Here is a 21971-nt window from a genome sequence, read left to right as displayed (position 1 = left end):
GAAAACCATTAAATAATACTTTTCAAAACATTACTTTTTTATTATAATGCTACGGTCATCTATAAAAAGAAGTAATTCTCCTTGTTGTATATTAGACAGAAGGTTATTTACATATTAGAGGAACAATAGTGGACCTAATGTTGTGTCCCGTGGAACCATGTAAGTGATATCTCCCTAATCAGAAGATCTACCCTGATTACATTGGTTGAATTATGAACTGTGCCTTTTGCCTTCTTTTGGTTAGACATGACATTACCCATTGGTTGGCTGTATTATTAATTCCATAAACTCTCTGTCTATCCATGACAATGTTGTGATTCACGCAGTCAAATTACTTAGATAGGTCACAGGAAGTACGAAATGGGACTATTTTGTTATTTAATGCATGTAAAATTTGGTGAGCGAATGTGTCAATTTCATTCTCAGTTGAGCAACTCTTCTAAACTCCGAACTGTAATGTACTGAAGATATTATTGATGCACAAATGGGGTATTATTCTAGAATACATGACCTCAGAAATTTTGGAACGGCTTGCGGATATTGAGATATCTTGTGTTGTCTTCCTTGTAAAACGGTTTCACAACAGCATATTCCAATCTCCCTGGAAAAATGCCCAGAGTTAGTGGTGCGTTACATATTAATGATTTGTTTGGTATATTCCATTCACAAAGTCTTCGATTAAATTCATTAAGGCTATTTGTGACTGCCATCATGAAAATTTACTTACACTGGATTACAACACACCTTGGAGAAAGGCGTATTTCCTGCAAAAACACGAGACACTCAGGTCTGACGCCAGCGGAAAAGCCGACCGGAGCACAACGACCGCACCGCACAGCGCTCGTCAGGAGCAGCCGGCAGGCGGAAAAATTCCATTAAGCTGAAATCCGCGACTTGTGAAATATTTATTGGACTCGCAGCTGATGAGTTTGCTTTGCGGACCGCTAATGGCTGTGGCCGGAGAAGCGGGCGGGTGGTGGACGCTTCTGTGTTGGGATGTTTGTCGGCCGCCAAGTCCGGCGACCTCAAGCTGCCACCCTTCCAGCCGGCATTTCTAATACATTAGCGAGGGCGCTCTGGCAAAGGGGCGGTAGTTTTGCAAATATTTTTAATTACTGTCGTTGGTTTGCAAATGAAAATTAAACACGCCAATCTTAGAACACTTTCCTTCAACATTGTTTCTTCCGAAATGAAAATAGTAGTAAATGTTTTGAAGATTACATCGAACATGGGTGTCAGACGTACAATACCTTTGACACCAAGATTAGTTAAGGAATGGCATTAAATTTTATATCGTAAGTAGTAATGATATGGTATTACTAGAATTAAAAAGGAATTTAATGTATCTAATATAAATCTGCCAAGGCCTTGACGCTTAGGCAACACCGGTTCCCGTCAGATCACCGAACTTAAGCTCTGTCGGGCTGGGTTAGCACTTCGATGGGTGACCATCGGGTCTGCTGAGCGCTGTTAGCAAGCAGGGTGCACTCAGACCTTGTGAGGCAAACTGAAGAGCTACTTGATTGAGAAGTAGCGGCTCCGGTCTCGGAAACTGACACGCGGCCGAGAGACCGGTGTGCTGACGACATGACCCTCCATATCCGCGTGCGATGACGCCTATAGACTGAAGATGACACGGCGGCCGGTCGCTACCGTTTATGAAACATTGTTATTGATTAAGAGAAAGTTTTCAGCGTATTGTTAATCACACAGATTAGTGTCAGAAGTGTGCTGTAGCTAACGGGGATATCTTTGTATGCCAGTAAAGATATTTCGTTTGTAATTCTTGTTTCCTTTATTTTCTGAGACCATTCACCGAATTTATCATAAGCACCTTGTGCTATTGATACTGTTACTACTGCTGCTGCTAACAGTAATAATAACAACAACAATAACAATAATAATAGTGATAGTGATGGTATTATATACAAAATATACTTATAGTTGACCAAAGGGGATATTTTCTGACACTGACTTTTGAGAGAAAAAACTGAAGGTAGATTGCACCACTCCTGGGCATATGGTTGTGATGCGGTAACAAGTGTGTACAAGAACAAAGGCAGACATTATTGTCATTGTAATAGCTAGCTAACAATATAACTATCTTTTGAAGCTTCTGATATTATCTAATTATCTAGCTCTCTAATATCAGGGAAATCAAACAGAGTCAGCGTCCTTCCACTGCAACAGGAAAATAGACTGCGGGGGTTAGAAATAATTTTGCTCTGATGGAAATGAGTGTTTCCGTTGTGTTGTCCAAACAACAGCGTTAAGGTCGAGGAAAGATATAAGGGACTTCAAGGCAAAGCGGTAGAGGAGATCGAGTGTATGGAAACCTCTGCAATTTACTACACGTAGTGAGGACAACTGTACGTAAGATAAATACGATCAAAAACTCGAACGTGACAGATGTATTGTATGCAGGCTGTGAGTGTACAGTGTCATCACATGCAATGTGTTTGCCGTAATAAGACTCTGTACACTCACAGCCTGCATACAACATATCTGTGAGTTCGCCTACTTTATTTTATTCCATTATCTTACTCACAGTTGTCCTCACAACGTGTAGAAAATCGCAGAGATTTCCATACACTCTATCTCCTCTATCGTCTTGCCTTGTATGTACTCCCTTATGTGTTTCCTCGACCTTAACGCTCTTATCTGAACAACACAACAGAAACACTCGTTTCCATCAGAGAAAAACCATTTCTATTACCCTTAGTCGATTTTCCTGCAGCTGAAGAAGGAACCTGATTATTTTATAAATATGTTGTTGTGGTCTCCAGTCGAGAGACTGGTTTGATGTAGCTCTCCATGCTAGTCTATCCTGTGCAAGCTTATTAATCTCCAAGTAACTACTGCAACCTACATCATTCTGAATCTGCTTAGTGTATTCATCCCTTGGTCTCCCTCCATGTTTTTTACCCTCTACGCTGCCTCCCCTCCCCCCCCCCCCCAATACTAGTTTGATGATCCCTTGATGCCTCAGACAATGTCCTACCAAGCGATCCTTTCTTCTAGTCAAGTTGTGCCACAAATTCCTCTTCTCCCCAATTCTGTTCAGTACTTCCTCATTACTTACGTGACCTTCAGCATTCTTCTGTAGCACTACATTTCGAAAGCTTCTATTCTCTTCTTGCTAAACTATTAATTGTCCATGTTTCACTTCCGTACTTGACTACACTCCATACAAATACTTTCAGAAAAGACTCCCTGATACTTAAATCTATACTCGATGTTAACACATTTCTCTTCTTCAGAAACACTTTCCTTGCCATTACCAGTGTACATTTTACATCTTCTCTACTTCGACCATCATCAGTTATTTTCCATTCCAAATAGCAAACCTCATCTACTACTTTAAGTGTCTCATTTCCTAATCTAATTCCCTCAGCATAACCTGATTTAATTCGACTACGTTTCATCATCCTCGTTTTGCTTTTGTTAACATTCATCTTATATCTTCCTTTCAAGACACTGTCCACTCCGTTCAACTGCTCTTCCAGGTCCTATGCTGTCTCCCACAGAATTACAATGCCATCGGGGAGCCTCAAAGTTTTTATTTCTTCTCCATGGATTTTAATTCCTGTTCAGAATTTTTCTTTTATTTCCTTTACTGCTTATTCAATATATGGATTGAATAACATCGGCGATAGGCTACAACCCTGTCTCACTCCCTTCATAACCACTGCTTCCGTTTCATGCCCCTCGACTCTTATAACTGCCATCTGGTTTCTGTACAAATTGTAAATAGCCTTTCGCACCCTGTATTTTATCCCTGCCATCTTCAGAATATGAAAGAAAGTATTCCAGTCAACATTGTCAGAAGCTTTCTCTAAGTCTACAAATGCTAGATAGATAGGTTTGTCTTTCCTTAATCTATCACCTAAGGGTACGTCGTAGGGTCAGTATTGCCTCACGTGTTCCAACATTTCTACAGAATCCAAATTGAACTTCGCCGAGGTCGGCTTTTACCAGTTTTTCCATTCGTCTGTAAAGAATTCGTGTTATTATTTTGCAGCCGTGTTTAGCCGTGGCTGCCAATATTAGTTTATCTTTGCTTGTTGACAATATGCTGGAGACCAGTTACTGTTGTGGTGCGAGTTAGTTGCCGTTTGGTTTTCGGCCAGAACGGAGTGAGCCGAGACTGAATAGTGCATTCGTCGGCCTGCTTGGTAGCCGTCTTAATGCTTTTATAGCGTGCCCATGCCGCGATCGATCTGTTCTTAGTGTGGTAGCTGTCGGTAGCAAATTGTGGCATGTAGATTGAAATGCTGGATTTTATCAAAACTGGAAATGTTTACCGAGTTTTTGAATGTATTGTAATTCCTTATCCCTCATCAGTAGATGTTCTCACTTCAAACAGTCATTATAGTATCCCTAGAGGTATTATTTAATTAGACTAGCTGTACGGGAAATTTGTTGGACAAGTAAAGGAAAACGGCGACGTAATATAGCGGGCCTGTCGTTAGAAGGCGTTCATAAACAATTTTAAGCGACGAGAAAGACGATACAGCGTAACTCTGTAATCAAACACTGGAGCAGTAGCGTTTGTACAAATTTCTTTTCCAGACCAGAAGGGAAGATATTTTTACATTTTTGGTGATTATGGGGAGACGCCGCACACTGCAGCTGTGTGTTGAGCCCAATTTTTGTTTTAATCTATTATTATTCGTTGACTCTTTGCAGACATAGTTGTACTTATCCATTTCCGGCTAATGATTCTATAATGTGAAATAAGGACAGCCTGAATGTTTGAATAGTGTGAACTATATCCCTATAGTCTACGGCTATTTTGATAGCGCACACAGGTCAGCAGAGAAATTCTCGTTAGCTGTCTGCAAGTTTGGTTTTGCACTAAAACATACTTGGGGATTGTCAGCATACAAGTGGTATTTACTGAGACACGTCATTCAGTTTAGAGAAAATATTGTGGGATCTAGTACCGAAACCTGGAGGCCACCGGGTACTGTGTGTCTCCATGGTGACTTTGCTGTGCCAGACATGACGCATAACTGGCGAGAGGTCAGGTGCGAGCGGAAGGATTGCAACAGTACGCACTGGTAGCTGCGCGGCCAGCGCAGTGGATTGCTACCGAAGTGGAGTGGTTTCAGTTCCCGGCCAGGTCGGATATTTTCTTCGGTTTGGGAATGGGAGTTGTGTTGTCCTTATGTTCGTATCGTAAAAGCACTTATTCACTTTTTTTTGTATTGCATGCAAGTTTGGTTAAAACTAAATATTCTTTTTGAAGTAATTAGATTTAATAATCAAGTGATCTTGGATTTAGCAATTGATTTATAACACTACACTCCTGGAATAACTGTATGGGTAAGTACCAAAAACCAATAAAAATGTTTAAAAATGTATTGCACAGCACCTAGAGAAAAAGATACGTTGCTAAGTTTGACAATTTAAATACAGAAATCGAGAGGGTCGAAGAATTTGATAAAATCTAAGAAGCACATTATTATCTCGTTTCGTCTGTTAACGTTTATCTGCAAGTCATCTGTTACTTTTATGAAAGAGGATGCTGGATTGCGATGTTGGTGGAAACTTGACTGGTACCCGTACTGTAGTTGGCTTGTAGTTAGATAGTTAATAAGCTGATCATGGACTGTAGAGTCTAATGTGTTAGACAGTGCTTAAAGAATACAAATACTTCGGTATCAGGTGTTGCTGAAGCAGCATCATCTTTCGGTAGTGGATTGAGAGTCCCTGTTTCCTGGCATCGGGGAAAACACTTGCGGCCAAGGACTGGTTGAAGACACCTGTTATTGTGGGACGTAGTGGATAGGTAATTAGCTTCATCATTTGAACTGTGGTACCGTACATGAAAGGAGTAGTAATTCTTGTTACCAATTTTTTTTAGTACCCTTTCCTTTATCCCGTTTAACGTCCTCCTTCCTATGCTCTTGCGAAGCGACGTTTACTTCTTCTTCTCCATTCAAAAGTTAGGCACTGTCTGTTATGAATGCTGCTGTTGTGCATATCTCTTAGTTGATCATCTAACGCTTGTTTCATCTGTAGTCTGAGAGTATAAAATAACCTGATGTCATACCTCCCTGACGTATGGCTTATCCTATTAACAACGAAAATAGATTTCCTGTATGAGTCCGCATTCATAATGAATATTTTGTGAATAACACCGTCTAGATCGCCAAATATGTGTGTCTATTTATTACGTCATCTTGAACGTGCCATCAATACATTAAAACATAGAACTTGTGAAAATGGTTTTTGATACACGGAACCTAGTTTTTACCACTTATAACTTTTGGTCTGATGATGGCCATAGCCAAAACGCCGTAACAAATAAATATATTGAGAGGTATAGACGTTTTTATTCACAAAATGTGGCTTATGGCTTGGTTCTAGATTTATCTTGTCTCGTGACTATTATCCTCTTGTCGGTTGTCTCTGACTTATTTTTTTCCTTTTTTTGGCGTTTTGGCAAGGAGAGGGGGGGGGGCAGAGGATTCGGCGCTCCACGATGTCCTCTCCTGTGCCAACCCCTTCATCTTAGAGTAGTACTTACACCCAACGTCCACAACTGTTTTTTTATATATATTTCAATTTCTCTCTACAGTTTTTTCTCTCTATGGCTCCAAACACTACAATTTCCTGATGTTGTAACACATGTCCTATCATTCTTTCCCTTCTTATTGTGGTGTAGTCGATAGGCACAGCGCTGGCAGCTGTTATCGACGCCATAAAGATGTTCCTTGCTCTTGGAGCGTCGCTGGCCACACCTGTGAGACGCCAGTGTCGGCTGCCTGTCTTGATATAGACTGATTCAAGGACACACCAGCAATTCTATACCAGGCTACGTTCCAGTCATCGTCTAGTCCAGCGACAACAGAGTCAGAGAAAACCAATTAGACTCTTCAGGTTAATCTTCAAGTCCTTGCATGCGTTTGTGAATTTTGTCTTTGAACAGTATTACGGCAAAGAGTTTCCCTTGAACAGTACTTCGAGTTGTATCAGCAGCAACAGTCTATTTCATCGAAAGTATTAGACTGGTTCTATGAATGCGTCTATTCCAATCAGTCTGTTAATGTATCTATTTCGGTGGAAGTTTTAGACTGGTTCTATCACTATACTTATGAGCACCTACGCTCTGACCAGCAGTCACAAAAAAGAAGGCATTGCGTAGCAAAATATAAGTGTTCATTTCGATTGTAAATGTAATTCAATCCTTACATCATAAGCGTGCAATAATCATGTCCGTTTAGAACACATTTCATATATGACGAACCATCACAAAACTTGCAGGCAATGTTTTCCACATATTTCTTTCCTCGAAGAATATGTAGAGAAATTCCTCGTATCTTATCAGTACATTTAATTCTCAGCATATTTCTGTTGCTCAATGTTTGAAACGCTTCGTTCCGTTTTTCCAGTTATTTACGCAACCCATGATGCAGTTCCACACAGGCTGTACTCCAGGCGTGTTGTGCTTAAATATCTTGCGGAGTTCAAACAATCCCATTAGAAATACAGTTTTATTATTTGCGAAGACCATTTGGTCATCACCAAATGTGGGACTCATGACGAATTTTGGTCCCTCCATATTCACTGAAATTTACAATGGCCCACATACAATTTCCACTGTCTAATAGCGTTGTCAGGGGAGTTTAAATAAAATCAAAAATATGCAGCATCCTTGACGAATTTCCATATTTTTTTAAGGATACAGGGCACGTTTCCGGCTCAATATTATGTAAAAATCAACATCTATTTCTTTCAGGCAATGTTTATAATGAATATCTTTTACAGATTTTTTGTTGATATCAGGTAATGCAACACACTTTCTAAACAAATTAGAAGTATTTTGAATATTTTTGAACCTGCTTAGGGTTATTACAAAATTTTAAAATAAACTGACGCAATTTTTTTTTCGAAAATGCTTTCTCAAATTGAGGTACCATTTAATCCAATATTATACATTTGAAGGAGACCAAATTTTTACCAGATATGCATGACATGATGGCTGAGGTACTAGACCTATTTAATTCCACCTATTGTTTATATTACAAGGATAAAAAATATCACGTTACATTTTAAATTTTATAACATTTTTACTAATAAAAATGTTTTTTTTCTATAATGTAGTTGATTCAGCAATAAAGCTTAGGTCTACTACGGAAGTATGGATTCTTGCAAATTACAGAAAAAAATCAGGGCAATGCTTTATAAACTTTAGGAAATATTTGTACCTGAACTCTGAAAAATAAAACTCGCCGGAAATTGGGAATAAAGATTTGAGTCCAATTAAACTGTGCCTCAGAACTATTACTGAAGCATAGTCTTCATCCTGCAGCATTTCTTCATCTTCAAGCTTTCTCTTGGCATTCTTTTTAGCACTTCTTGCTTCTGTGTTAATTTGAGGAGCGAAACTTTCAGCTTCATGCACCTGTTGTCTGCCACATGCAAGCAACTGATCTTCCGTGTTAGAGCCACATTTTATGCCGATATTTCTCAGGACTTTCAACCTTCCTAGCACTCCATCACTGAAACATTTCACTGCATCTAATACACCAACTTTTAATGTATTTAGTCCTCATTCTTGGGTAATCTTTCCCATATGCCATGGTTGTAACTTTCATTTACATTCTGAGTGCCCCTATGAAGACATTTACTAAGCAAAACAGGGTCACTCAGGTCTCTAAAAATTGGTTTAATTTCGTTCATAACACCTCAGGAAGAAAATTCTTATGATGGTATATGTGACCTTTTTCTTTTGCTTTTTTGTAACCACAGGAAGAATCTGCTCCTTTAGGGCAAAGTCCGTGAACAGGGTGGTCATCTGGACCACTTATAAACGCAGGTGGCCCATACAGCTTTTCGCATTGCTATAACCTCATGCAGAGGTGCAGTTGGTGTAATGACCAGTCCATAATAACTCTGAAGAAGATCTGTTTCCGTTTCTGTCAATCTGCCTCGGCCAGACAGAGATTTTCCATCAGACAGAAACTCCAGTTTTGTTACGAAGGTATCAGCATAAACACTGAACTCAAATTTATTGAAAGCTTGGCGGGATATATGACTGTAACATTAAAATTTGGTATGTATAGGTCATTTTTCATTTGAAACCCTATAATGTTTGTATCAATGTAATCACGAAAGACTACAGAATTTAATAAAGTCATAAAAAATTTTGATTTTTTTTCACCATTTATAAGTACCTTGTATCCTTAATCAAAGAAGGTTTGTCTTAAAACAAATTGTGTAGTTTACATACACATATCTGATGAATTCGATTATTTGGTAGGGGAGAGCACGTAGTTTCATAGCTTCGCACGGTTTTTTTCTTCTTAGCTTGTCGAAAGCATTTACGTAGTACCTTGGAAGGTGGTGGAGCTCTCGAATAAATTTATTTATTATGAAGACATTGAATGCACAGGATCTGCATTCTGAGAACCCGATTGCTCCTCAATAATCATACTTCCAGCTATTCATGTCCGTAATCTTTCAGCTAGTGAATTCTGAAAAAAAAATTTATTCTTCATTAAGAAGGCTGATTACAATTTGTACATTTTATTCAGCTCTCTTTCTAAATGTAGATTTACTATGGCAGTTTTCCAACTCGAGGAGTCATTCTCATGCAATGAGCTTGATTTAATCGATCAAAAACAATCTTTTCCGTTCCTTGGAGAATCGTAAAGTTAATTTAGCGCGGATGTCATTATTTCTAGGGCTTTCTCATTTTCGTTTTAAACCTCGAATTATTGCTCTTCAGTATTTTAAATTAACATAGGTAGGTGAAGAGGTTATAAAGGCACGGTTTTTAAGATACAGCATTCGGATTCATATTTCGGTACAGATATTCATATTTAGGTTCAACGTTGTTTCCTAAACAGACTTCAGGACAACGGTGAAATTGTGCACTTGAAGTCTGTTAGCGAAAAGGGTTAGTGGCCTCCGTGGTCTAGGGTTATCATTATAAATAATGTTCGTGAGTTTATGTCCTAAAACGGAAGTGGGTATGAATTTTAAATGTACCTTTAAAGCATTTGTACTTCATAGTTACAGATAAGAGAACCGAAATCTGTTCACGTAAATGTGCGTTTGCCTGTGCGTTTTCTTTGTGTGTGTGTGTGTGTGTGTGTGTGTGTGTGTGTGTGTGTGTGTGAGAGAGAGAGAGAGAGAGAGAGAGAGAGAGAGAGAGAGAGAGAGAGAGAGAGATACAAATTGACGGTAGGAGAATTCACTGTGCTGGATACGTACGAAACTGGCTAAAAAGTAATCAAATGACAGTAAGACCTACTAACCACAGGTACCTAAAGAAACAAAACACTATATTCCGGGCAGCCACAGTTGTGGAAATACGTCTTGAGTGGCCGGCCGGGGTGACCGAGCGGTTCTAGGCCCTACAGTCTGGAACGGCGCGACCGCTTCGGTCGCAGGTTCGAATCCTGCCTCGGGCATGGATGTTTGTGATGTCCTTAGGTTAGTTAGGTTTAAGTAGTTCTAAGTTCTAGGGGATTGATGACCTTAGAAGTTAAGTCCCGTAGTGCTCAGAGCCATTTGAACCATTTTGAACGTCTTGAGTGCAGAACCGTAACAGATGTTAAAAGATCCTGTATTGAAACGACTGGTTTCGTAGCTTATGGCTGAGTCCTCAGGTACACATCTGAGTAGAAATATAGGGGAAAAATAAGTAAACAGTGTTGTCTATACCCCGTGTTAAAAATGATGTAATAAATATGAATAAGAGTACTCACAACTAGTTCATATAAAATCCAGACTAAGGTTAAATCAAATGAAAACGTCGGTAGAAGGCAATAAAATCGGTAGATCGATGGATACGACCACTCGAAATATCAAGGAATCCTACACTAAAAGAGATCATGGTCTAAAATTCAATGTTTGAAAATGTGGAATTAAAATGAAGGTATTAATAAAAAGGCAATATAATTATATAAACTCACCATCGGAAGAGCAACATAAGCCGAACAGAATCGTGCGGCAGTAGCATACGGTGGTATGGAGTCAGAAAAACAGATTAATTAAATAATCACACTAAGACAGGAAACCTAAAATAAAAATGGAGCATTAGTAGCCAAGAAAGTCACTTTAGGAGCAAAATAGTTACAGAGAAACAGACTACCCAAAATTACGCTGAAATATGGAAAAGGGCGAAATTGAGGAACTTTTGAGCGAGAATCTGACACTCAGCAGTCACGTAACCATGTCAACCGAACAACCACATGCTAGAGCCGGTGGAACACTGGGCACACAGGGTCAAGGAAACTACCTGAAAAGCCAGCGCAGCATAGACTAGGTTATAAGCGGCACTGCGCAAGCATGAGAGAAACAATGAATGATATAAATGAAGTGAACAGGGAAAGTCAGGTGGCAAGCTTACGTAGATGATTAACATAAAGATGGAAAAATATAGCGGAACCTGGAACAACACGCCAAATATAGCCAATAATCATCGGCTTAGAAAACCATTAGTTAAAGAACGTGAAAGATGTAAAGTCGATTTTAAGAAGAGAGGGAATGGAGAAAAATAAAATAGTGATCGGATAATAGGGAAAGATAAGTGAAACAATCTTAAGTGGGGAAAAAAGCAAGTAGCAAATGGGGTGGAAATATATAACACAAAATAAAAAAATATAGTACTGTAACGGTGAAAGTGTGACTAAACTCAAGTAACCCTATTTAGACAGACGAAATTTGCAAGGAGACTGCGACGTCTCAGGTCAGTTCAGTTCGACAACATGTGTTGTGTGAGAGAATTCTTACAACGCATTATATTAATGTCTTCCAAAATAGATAGGGTTGGACCTTTACTTTAGATTGTTCGTCAAATTAGTGATGGAATGCCCTTGTACGCAAAGCTAATTTTGAATTGGTTAAGTTCAGATGTTCTCGAAATCTGATGTCGATAGCTCTTAAAGTATGGCCGATGTAATCACTCACATTCTGGTAAGTTCCTTAATATCGCCCTTCTTCCATTTTTCAGCGTCTTGGTTCATCCGTTTCTCTATAACTATTCCCCACCCCTTCCTAACCTGTCTTTATTGGATATTAATGCTCCATTTGTGCTTTTGGTTTCCTGTTTTTCCGTGGTGTTTTTTTGATCTGTTCTTCCGGCTGCATAGAACGGCATTCTACAGCCACACGAGACTTTTCCGCATTATATTGCTTTCCTAACGGTGGGTTTATCTGGTTATATTTCCGTTTTATTAACTACCTCCTCCTTAATTACACATTTTCCATAAGATTTCACCGTTCTGCTGTTTTTATTACCTTATAACACGTCCTTCAACGGAAGTTTTATTTTTATTTGGCTGAGGATGCTGGGTCGTTCGTTTAACCTTAGTCTGGATTACATACGAACTGAGTGTGAGTACTCTTATCCGTTATTTACTAAATCCTTTTTAGCTTGGGATATAGAGAATATTGTTTATTTATTTTCTCCTTCATTTTTCCCCTCATATGTATACCGGAGGATGAAGCTGTAAGCTGGAAAACCGGTCGTTTCAATGAAGGATCATTTGACAGCTGTCACACTTCTTCATTTACGAAGATAATTAAAGAAAATTCCAATGGAAATGAGATGATAAAGCTAATAATTCACCATGCTACTGTTCAAAACCACAATCAGTCGTTAAATTATAAGATTTGTATTGTCTGTAGAAATATTGTACCAAATTTTTAGTGAAAATATGTATTGCCGTACCGGTACAATGTATTTGCCGCAAATAAGCAGTTTATGAAATATTGAAACTATGTGTAATCTCTTGCTAAATCTGTGCAGCCCGTAAATGTCGTTGAATCTGTAAAACTCGTGTGAGGTATGCTCGTCAAACTCTTGTGCGTCTATATGCTAGTCCTTAATATTGATTTACCTAAGTAGCTATGACGACGTGTAGCTGCACAGCTTCATAAATAAAATCTAACGAAAATCTTGTTTGTGAATACCGTTATGAAAATTTTGGCAATAATAAGTCATCTGCTGACTAAACTCTCCTTCTTCGCTTCATAGACTGGATTTACAATCTATCTTCACTGATCTCATCTGTTCCTCGGTCGTCCTAAATTTGTCTTTTCTATTGGTTTACAACTGCCTACTGTTTAATTAATCCGCCTTCTCCCATTCTTTTGACATGCTATTTCGATTTTATGAGCGCTTGCTCTAATTTTCCATTTATAGAGTACATATAAAAGTTCTTCTCTTAAAACAAAGTTATGTATTTGATCATGAGGATCCAGAAAGGTAAAGGCAGAAGACTGGCAGCTCTCACATTGCGATTGATTATGGAAGGAAGACTGATAGAAAAATCAAGACACGCTCATAGGATTCATCGACCTAGAAAAAGCGTTCGACAATGTAAAATGGTGCAAGACGTAGCTACTCGTATTAGTGAGGTGCTTTTCATATTGATAGCTGGTCTAATGTCCTAACCTAACAGCTCGAAACGTGGCACATCTTCTGTTGATTGCTCATCTAGTACTAATCTGGAACGTAAAAGAAATTTTTAGATGAAGATTTTGATGTATTTGATTGGGCTATATATTTCACATTGAAGATCATTTCCTGTCTTCTGAGTAATTAGTTGATCATCGACGCAGAGTAAAGTATTTAAGTGAGTGTACTGGTATGAATCTCTCACCTTGTTTAACTTCCGGTTTCCAATGTCTATGAATGTTATACAACCAAGTATATCGAGTATATTAAGGCGGAATGCTACACCCTACTCGAACTCCTATGATGATGTTTATTGATCCTGTCCTTTCTTTTCCTGTTTCTAAGTGCTGACGGAAACTCTTTACGGATTGCGTTGTGTACCCTCGTTTTCCAAATGTTCCAAAGCTTACTTTTGGCCAATCTAACGAATGCCGTTAGTAATTATTCATGTTTGCGATGTTAGTCTTCAGTTTGTATTGTCGTTTTGTAATTGGCGTGCAGTAGTAAGACCATCACTATGAGATCGTATCTTTCTAAAGCTATTTGGTTGAATCGTCAGGAGGGTTTCAGCTATTTTTCTCCTTCTACTATTAATAATTGATGCGCAGGGCTTGTAATAAGCATTTAGAAGCAGCATTCTTCTATAGTTCTCATAGACATGTCTTCCTAATTATTACAGTACGAAGTCTAAACAAGTCGTATCAATTAGTACGAAGTGACAGGTGTATATAATTTAGCCTAATCTGAACGAATATTGTAATATTCAAATACTGTATACATTATAGCTGAATGGACAGACGTAACGATTAGACCTGTATGTTAGGAATCTGTGCTAGGACTAAGAACAATAAAAAGAACTCAAGAATATTGAGAAAGTAAGTTTGGTATTGACAAAGGATGAATAGTTCTGTGGTCTGTGATCTATTCACTAAGCTTCAGAGGCAAGAAGGTACATATTAATGAAATAGGCAGACATATAGGAAGGAAGACAATGCAGCGTAAGGTGCGTTATAGAATTACACATAACTGGTTGTGAGGGTCTTATAAAGTCGTAGATGGGAGAGATTATTGTTGACAAGTTAGAGAAAAAAGTTCAAAATCTGCATTCGTTTAAATTTTTTTTTAAAAACTGAAACAATTCTGAGAACAAACGGTGGAAAAATTTTAAGATGAATATATTAACTTTAATGTAAGTTTGCATGAATCAGAGATTATACATTGTTAATGAGATATGTTCCTGCATACATTGCTACAACTAAATTTCCAAATTAATGTATTAGACATGAAAGGAAATTGATAACTTTTGTCCATACATTTTTAACAGTGGTAAGGTGGGTAGGCAAGATCGGACTGTGAATAGTGTTTTAGAAGTTTTCAGGTAAGAATGAATATTTTATCATACTTTGCAGAAGAAGCAGTAAAATACTTTTCTATGTACTAAAATTTTCGCTCGGAGCTGATGCTGGTAATTTATTTCTTCTGCTTGCAGCACGCTGAAAACTCTACAAAGTACAGAACACTTGCAGAATAATACGGAATTCCAGTTCGATTGTGGGAGCGGCGGAGAGATATTTATATTCGCCTCTTGTTCAGCCAGTCTCGGGCTGTTTGTCTTCAACTACTCTGACGAGCAGCTCGTGAGAGGAATTTATGTCCTCGTCTCTTTGCATGCATCTAGACACATATCAGTGCGCTTACGCAATATCACTCAAGAAAATTGGAAAAGGCACACGTTTATGCTGGTAACTTTATCCCGCGGCTCACAATGGAGGTAAATACCAAGTCGAGAGATACTTTTGTGCTGGTGGTGTCCCACGGTTCATAAATATTTAAATAACGTAAAACGAACATATTGTGCCTTCAGTTTCTACTATAGGAAGCATGCTTATCAGGCAACATAAAATGTTTAGCAGCCTTTTCGTCATCAAAACTTCTGTACCATACCCAGAAGATTATGATCACAAAACGTTATATTGCCTCACTGTCTCCATGGGTAAAGTGCATTTATGCAGAAGAGTAACCTTACTCCATTTCTATGTCCACTTCCAGTTTGTGGAGTCCAGAGAAAGTGTTGCATGAAGCGAGAACGTGATAGCATCAGTGGCTGTATACATGTTGTAATGTGTGCATTTATTGTAGCTTCAAGTACCGGAAGTCCTTCAGTAGAACCTATCCGTATCAGATAACTATCCACCCTGTTTGTCTAGAAGCTCCTGTCAACGTAGCTACTCCACGTACGTTTGTTGAAACTGTATGACTCAAAGAAATTTCCGAATGAATACTCACTTCGCCATTGTGTAGAGCAGAATTAATTAAGGTTCTGAGCCAATTCTTAGTCATTAAAATTAAAAAAAAGAGAATATTCTCTGCATATGTCAAAATATGACAGGCGGACAGATGTGGCTGACAGTATTAAATTCTTGGGAAAACAACTTGACAACAAATTCAGTTATGAAGGAAATACCACTGAACTGCTGAAGCACCTAAACAAATCGTTATTTGGAATGTGGATGTTGTCAGACATAGGAGTAATAAAAATAGAAAAAGCAGCCTCACGTCACTTAAATTCACTTTATAAGGGCATACGGGAACATTTTTTTGCGGTAGTTCATCAAGCCAGAAAAAGTTTTCTGAGTCAAAAAGTGTATAATACGAATTATTTGTGGTGTAAATTCAAGAACGTACTGCGGAAACCTTTTCAAGTAACTGTTCAGGAATAATTTCTTCGATAATGAAATTTTTGATTAATAATGTATCTGTTATTGAAGCCAACAGCTTTTTTCATGGAATCAATAAAAGAAATATTCTTAGTCTTTATAAAGATTTAAAAGTTACTAATTTTGGTCCATAAAGACGTCCGTCATTAAAGAACACACATTTCAACAACTTGCCAGCACCCACAGGAGGTTAGGGGGCTTAACTAATAATAAAGTTCAGTTTAACAGAACCTTAATAATTTATTGGTGGCCAATTACTTCTACTCCACTGATGAATTTTTCTGTACAACCTATTCATGTTTACGTAATTAATAATACCAAATAACATTCTACGTCAGATTATACTTCTGCATATCTTCATTGCAGTAACGTAACCAGGGTAAATAAGTTTGGTAAAATGTTTTCTTTTTGATGATACGTGGCTACAGTACCCTAAAAAATAATCATATACACGTCATACGCATGTATTGAACATTTGGGGCCGTCCATAAATTGTATCACACAAATTTCGTGTTTCTTGGAGGCACCCCCTCCACCCTTCATCCCCCACCCATTGCCATAGGTTGTCACATTTCTGTGATCCCCTTCCCCTGGTGTGACGTCATATATTTCGCAGTTTTAAATTTAATAATTATTAAATTAAAACAGCATTTCTAAAATTATTTATATATTTCTTTATAGAATCTATTTTCTTCAAAACAACAATAAAAACATTTTTAGAAAATTTACAAAATACAAAAAATAAAATGAACGATACCGTACTTTGAACCCATTTCTTTACATTATTGATTACTAGTATAGCAGACACTTCGTTATCGGTTTTGGTAATATTAGAAACATTCGATGTGTCCACATCCTCTTCATCCAACGAAATATCATCACCATCTTTTACCAATCAAAGAATTTTCCTGGCACATCTAGCTGCATTTCTTTGAGGATGAATCTTTGTGATTGTAAAAGAATGTTGGCTCTCATGTGACTGCAAGTGTTGTTTGTTGGCTTTGTATTATAAAAAATATAGGCCAAAGATGACACACGATCGTTTAAATAAGTTTGCCTAGACACTGGGGCAACAGTCATCGTACGGAACTTGCTTCAAATGTGATGACGCTCGGACATCCAAAGGTAGCTGTTTAACAGCTAACCGAATTTACCTTTCGAATCATTATTTCCTATGGGTACATACCGTCTGAAGTCCGTGTAATCAAAACGGGTGGTGGTAAAAACAGTTTTCGCGATATCCGCCATAGGCTATGTCGGTGCACACCGCAATAAACGACAACCTCGCATTTTACAATTTGTAAAAAAATAAATTATTGTGTTTCACGAACAGTCTGGTGTCTGTTGGCACAATGTATTCAACAAACGTACTAAAATCGTCAGTGAACAGTTCGCTCCAAATATTAGCCAACAGTAAGCCTGCATTCCAAAAAGTCTGTTTTTCTAGCTGCAGGTTCAATAGTTCGATTGCAGGAATCAAGAAGTGAAACGAAGTTGTCATGTTTCAGTACGGTGCTATCAAGTTCGAAATAAGATGCGCCTTTCCTCGTTCCATTCTGTTAATGCACTTCTTCCTGGAAAATTTATGGCTACGTAAATAGCTTCCATGTCAAAACCTTTAAAATGTTGAAGAGCTGAAACTATAACTGGCTTGTATCGTTTATTTACGACGGTATCAGGATTTCGAATAAAAATAAGCACCCGTTTTACAAATATTCCTCGATTTCTCGCTAACTTTTCTAAAGCAGGTAGTTCAGGAAGTCTATGTACGTCTGTGGCATGAGTCTCTGTGTTAGAGGAAGAATGTATTCCTGTGCAGATGGCTACGAATGTAGGTTCATATTGTCTTACAGCTTCAGGTTTCCTTTCACCATCTTCCTTTGTTACAATACGTGCATAAAAAGAGGGAATAAGTTTGTATTTTTCAGCGACCACGAAATCATGATTTGGTAATTTTATACAGTAGTGAAGGTGGAATAACACGGTAGTTGAGCATTTGCTGCTGCCACACCTAATGGCGCAAGTGCTTTGTCATCCATCGATAAAAAGAATACTTGACCAGGGCCCAAAATTGAAGCTAAGGCTTCAAGATTTCTTATCGTAGCTGTATAGAATTTACCGTCTGTGTGCTTTACATGTAACGTAGAGTCTGGTCTGAACAGTATGACAAGATCAGTTACCACGTGATTTTATCCTTCCTCTGTATTGACTCGTCTGGGAAGGAGTTTTAAGTAGAACCCTGACCGACTGATAGTGTAGCTTTCTTTACGTAGTTCTGCTTGTTAGTCATCCGATGTTTTGCAGTAGCTTATAATTTTAGTGCGATGTCGATTATCAGCTACGCCACCAAAAACTGCATTCTTCTTTATGATTTCAAGTAAACCAGACTGATTTTCTTCCACTATAAGCTAACCAACAGTATCTCGAATTTTAAGAGCTGCTGCTAAGTCGGAATTAGTTTCATAAATCTTGAGAATTTTTTGTTTTTTAGAATTACGATTATTCTTGTCATTTCGCTGTGCTGACCTTTTTCTTAAGTATGTTGTTTTTCTTGTTGACTGTGTTTCCTTGATGCTGTTAATTTTTTTTTTTGTTACTTTCTCGGTCGCCATTGTGTGCTAACACAAAGCTAATGTGCTCAGATTCTACTACTACAATTTTATTTGTAGAAATATTCCCACTAGGCGTTAATTTAGATACTCTTTGAAGTCACTGGCTTGCACTTGATTGTATGTTAATGTCTTTAGTGTTTTCTGATACTTCCTGTTTGGTTTCTTCCTGCAGTTAAAAATAAACATGTAAAGTGATGAATAAGGGCATTTCACGCACTATGTACACTAAATTACCCTGAAGAATGCATCTATGCAATAGTGGAAACCGCATTGTCATCGATCACGTACCTTTCAAGATTACCTCAAATAGAACAGACAGAAAGATGCGGTTGCCGACTTTGTTTTATAATAAGTAGTAAATAACAACTGAACATTACTGAGTTGTTCCGTTTTTCAACTTGCCACGGTACACTAAATATATTTTTAGCGGGAGAAAGCGAAATATTAAGTTAATATGAAACTCAAACTTACTTTTAGGCTCAAGGTATCTAGTTGTTTTGACGACGAAGGAATTTTTGGAAAAAAAACTATAAATGTCGCTCTACTTTTCGTCAATTTTATTTGCATTACTTTGATTTTCGTATTCACTTCACCGACATCATTGTCATTATTTTTCGAATTTCGCCGAAAGGTGTTAACTTCGTCTTCTGTATTTTGTTTATTTTTACCAGCCTAGTTTGCATGTACATGTCGTAATTATCGTTTGCGGTAAAGAATAGCTAAATCAGTTTTTTTTCTTAGATTTGTTAGGTAAAATGAAAATCACAAAAAACAGAACTAAGGAAAGCTCTTCCATCACTGAGCGAAAGTCAAGTGTCGAGTAAATGATATGAACATCTAAACACAGAAGAAATCCAAGCGACGATGGTTTTTCTCAAGTATCAAAGGCAGTAATGGCCTTTCGGCGAACGCCAAAGGCAGCCGACGCGCGACACCGCAGTTGCAGCGAGCGTGAACTCGCCAATTCAGAAAAAAGTGGTTAAAGTAAATTGACAGATTATTTAATAATATTGATAGAACTGGAAATATTTTAAAATTTTTCGTTAGGGTTGAAGTTTAGTTTTCTAATGCTTTAGATTTCTGTGTGTAACGCCATGAAGCTTGTGATTGACTCCTCCTCCTCCCCCCTCCCCACCCTGCGCCCCCTGGCCCCACTTGTCACGCGATGTCACACTTTGTTGACCCCTCCCTCCCCTTTAACGTGTCACGTAATTTGTGGATCACCCCTTTCCATGTTTTGTGACAAGTTTGTTACTATTACTTAAATGAAAACATGTATAAGATGAACTTATTGCACAGCCATGAGGATTGTTTCACGTTCTCCCGAAGACACATAGTGTCGATAACTATTGTGTACTCTTGTTTTGTGACACGTTTAACGTCACTGAGAACCTCCTCGGTGTAGGTTTATGCTACTAAACGCATATCTAATCCAATCTTATCAAATATTTAGTTGACATAGGCCAAGCAGCTCCCTCTCTCAATACAATCGGTTTCCAGGTCACAGATCTGTCATACGTCGAAATTTCCAGGAATTCATACAGGACGTTACGTGTTGTTGGAATTAGACGGCAGAAGAAATATTATACACAGCGACGAGCGGATACTGGAACACGAAATGTGATGATAGCACGATATGGCGGCAGTTTATACAGCATGGCCGCTTTCAGGCGGCGATAGAAAGCTGCAGTGAACGTGAACCTGTTTGTGTCGACGGCTGACTCCGTCTTGTACTGTATATATTGCTGGGACATAAATTCTGATTGAACACACACTACAGCATCTGCGTCCATTGTCTCAGACTGCAGCATCACATATACTCTGCACGTAGGCTTATGAGGTGAGTTGTCCTTCAGTCTGCCTTGCAAAGACAATGACGTATTGGACACTGCCATGGCGTTCGTAATTTGGTAGCCAACACTGCAGCTTGTGAGAGAGAACGCCTACGTGGTCACTTAACTAACACTAACTTATGTGTAGGGGATGCACACAAAGAGTTGATGCCTAGCGCTGAGTCGGCAACGCTTCTGCGGTTTACCACACGCAAGTGGAGCAGGCATTGCAGTGGTAAGAATGCGCCGATGTAAAAAAAAAGGATCAAAGTTTATCAACACCTCATGCTGGAAAAAGTCACGTTAGGCTTGGATCGAAAGCACGCCTTTCTATGCACCGCCGGGGCAAAGAAGCCAACCGCCCCCAGACGCTCGGTCCTGCTCTGCTCTCGAAACATCAAAGCGCGCCAACTCCTCGCGAATCGACGTCCAGTACTACAGACGTTTGTGTGACCGCCACAGAACTGGGCAGTGCTCTGTCCAGAACAACTTTACCTTGTACAAGAGTCAGGAAAATTGCATAGTGTCCTATACTGGCTCAATTCGTAAAGGAGCGGCCGAGGAGGCAGATTTTTACAAGCAGTAATTCGTGGTGCAATATAACGTAAGTGAAATGTGGGATAGGATCGTTGCACAAAATAACTAACTGGTAGTTCACTGTCTTCGGCTTGGGCAGCAAAATGGCTTGCGTTAATTAATCGCAGGGATAGGTTAATTAAGCTTGATTTATGGTCAGGTATGTCTAATTGTTTGACTGACGCCAATCGACCTACGATACTGGAAAAGTAAGTTCACGATTCAAAGCATGCGCTTGTCTTGTACTACCTATTGGTCCGTGCTTCGCAACGGAAGTTTAAGGACGTTTGCGCACCATAGTTTTTTATGGTTCCGTTCGTCAATCGGTAAAAAACAGAACTCTTATAGCATAACTTTGTCAATAAATCCGTTTCTCCTATCCAAGAACTGTGATATAAACAACACCCATCGAAAAAACAAAGAAATTTCGTTAAGATTTTAATGCACAAAATGAAATCAGTAAATCCGTATATCCTAGCCGATTAAGTTTTTTTCTTAGTTTGTATTCATAAAGACAAGACTGCGGCGCTTAATACTGTCAGTGAAGTAAACTTTCGATAATACTTCTGTCACTGAGGTAAAAAAAAGGTAACGCCACCATCTATTTGTTCTTTGGCGTTTTACGTATCTAAGAGCGCTACTAAGACACTTCGCCGGCCGCGATGGTCTCGCGGTTCTAGGCGCGCAGTCGGGAACCGTGCGACTACTACGGTCGCAGGTTCGAATCCTGCCTCGGGCATGGATGTGTGTGATGCCCTTAGGTTAGTTAGGTTAAAGTAGTTCTAAGTTCTAGGGGACTGATGACCACAGCAGT

At 38.7% G+C, this 21971-nt stretch overlaps 1 protein-coding gene across 1 annotated transcript in view; it reads right to left on the bottom strand.

Annotated features, from left to right (window-relative positions):
• Positions 1–21971, bottom strand: part of LOC124789384 (metabotropic glutamate receptor 4-like) — an 876620-nt gene that overhangs the window by 580564 nt on the left and 274085 nt on the right. The gene's annotated exons all lie outside the window — the stretch shown is intronic.

The sequence above is a fragment of the Schistocerca piceifrons genome, chromosome 3 (genome assembly GCF_021461385.2).
Source record: "Schistocerca piceifrons isolate TAMUIC-IGC-003096 chromosome 3, iqSchPice1.1, whole genome shotgun sequence".
NCBI classification, from domain to species: Eukaryota; Metazoa; Arthropoda; class Insecta; order Orthoptera; family Acrididae; genus Schistocerca; species Schistocerca piceifrons.
This window is presented reverse-complemented; position numbering and strand designations above follow the sequence as displayed.